This window comes from Cryptomeria japonica, chromosome 5 (genome assembly GCF_030272615.1).
Source record: "Cryptomeria japonica chromosome 5, Sugi_1.0, whole genome shotgun sequence".
Lineage (NCBI taxonomy): Eukaryota > Viridiplantae > Streptophyta > Pinopsida > Cupressales > Cupressaceae > Cryptomeria > Cryptomeria japonica.
In genome coordinates this window covers 77,373,342-77,375,739 of record NC_081409.1, presented here as the reverse complement: position 1 = coordinate 77,375,739, position 2,398 = coordinate 77,373,342, and positions in this window count along the sequence as shown.

Genomic DNA, 2,398 nt, shown 5'->3' with positions numbered 1-2,398 from the left:
GTCTCAAAGAGGGGCAAATGTAGTCACATAAATCTATCCACTTAATTAAATGAATACTTAGTATTTATTTGATTATTTAACCATCAATTAATAATTAATTAAATTAATATTTAATTAATTCATCTTAACCCTCTTCTCCTATTAATTAAATAAATTATTCAATTTATTTGATTTAATTCACTTAACCAAATTCAGACCATTAATTAAATAAATAAATTATATTTATTTGATTAAATATTCTCACATTTAAATAAATTAATATTTATTTAAATCCCCCAAAATCCCACCTCTCACATTTAAATAAATTAACATTTATTTAAATCACCTTTATCCTCTACCCACTTGCATTTTTCTACAAAAGCAAGTTGCACAATTATTTTAAATAAATAATTTATTTAAATCACCTTTATCCTCCACCCACTTGTATTTTCCTACAGAAGCAAGTTGCACAACTATTTTAAATAAATTATTTATTTAAAATCCTATTTATCCTCACCCACTTGAAACCTTTAATGGTTTCCCTTAAAGTCTTCAAAACTTGATGGCTTTAAAGTTTTCAAACTTGATGGCTTTAAAGTTTTCAAACTTGATGGCTTCCTTCTATAGTCTTCTTAAGCCTTTAATGGCTTCCCTTAAAGTCTTCTTCAAACTTAATGGTTTTCCTTAAAGTCTTCAAGCCTTTAATGGTTTCCCTCAAAGTCTTCAAGCATTTTAATGCTTTATCTTCATTTTTCTCATTTAAATAAATTAATATTTATCCAAATGCAAATTACACCATTTAATTGAAATAAATGATTTTATTTTAATTGAAAATACCAAAATTTCTCCCACTTGCATTTTCCTACAAAATCCACTTGCATGCCTAAACCCCTTCTAGAATTTTCTAATCACTTCTAAATAACCTAACCCCTTCTCTAAACTTTGTCACATTCCTAAGCAAAAGGTAAGTCACTTCTCAAACCCTCAAAGTCTTTGATAACCATTAAAGGCTTTCAACCTTCAACCACTAAATGGCTCAAAGTCTTTGATAACCATTGAAGGCTTTCAACCTTCAAACACTTAATCCCCAAAGTCTCCAATAACCATTAATGGTTACCTCAAACCCTCCCACATGGTTAAAACATTTGTTTTGACTCAACCTCTACCCAACCCAAAGGTCTCATCAGGCCATTAATGCTTTGACCATGATTATCTCTTAAACATTTGCACAAAGGTTTATCCTTGGATTAACTCTTAATCCAGTGGGTAATCTTAATTTGGACTTGACCCTTAGCCTCTAGATAACCATGAGGTCTTCTCAGGCCTTTAATGCCTCCAACCTCTTCTCTCAACCCAATCCTATGTTGACACTTGTCACCATTTTATTGGTGCCAATTGTGCACATGGATCCCCAACTTTCAAACTTGGCCCTTGATTAAACCATTCAATCTTAACCCTTCATTTCTCCATTTCTTCTATAAATAGAACCCTTCTCCTCAAGCAAAAGAGAAGCATTAGAGTATTGTTGTTATACTGGCATTAGCATAGAGCTTTTTCATAGCATCACTATCTACTCTTGCATAGTATTTGTTTATCATATTCAACCATCTTGAATCTCCATATGGCATCCATGGCTAGTGCTAAAAGCTGAGAGCTACACTCATTTGGGACTTGGAGAGGAGAGGAACAAAGGAGGAGCAACTATGAACATCTTGATTAGCTATTTTATTCTATGTTTATATGCTTTCTATTTCATGCTTAATATCTCTCTTGATATGCCTGTTTAGGATAATCTTTTGTTGCTAACACTAACGTTTGTTTCTTGTGCTCTTGTGTGTGTTGCCATCAAACAGATTTTCTAATCCTTTTTGCAGAGCATCAAATTCTATATCCCAAAAATTAAGTTTTATCATTTTATATTTGAAAATCACTCTTTGTAATCTTAACATTAAGAGCAAGATTGAGACACCTTTCCCAACAATCATGATGAATTTATGGTAGGTACAAAAAATATACCATTTTTAGAGTGTGAACTCATCTTGGGATTCAAGTTTTGGTATTTTCACTAGATATTTGAACACCACTTTTTGGGTGGTTTTAACTCATCATTTTCTAATTACCATTTGGTAACTTCATGTACTACTCCTATTTATAGGATGAATAGATGGAGGTATTGAGTAGTGAGTTTGTAGATACTACTATCCTATCAAAATTATTTAAGATATTTGGTTGGTGATACTCTTATAAAGGCTTGCTCTACAAGTTTATTATAAGTGTGTTTAGATTATTGAATGGTACATTAAACTGATTTGAAGTGTGAATTTTTTCTCCCAAAAGAGGTTTTTCCCCACACATCTTTGTTGTGGCATGATTTGATCTATGTTTTATATGTGTGTCTCCTTTTAATAAGAATATAAAG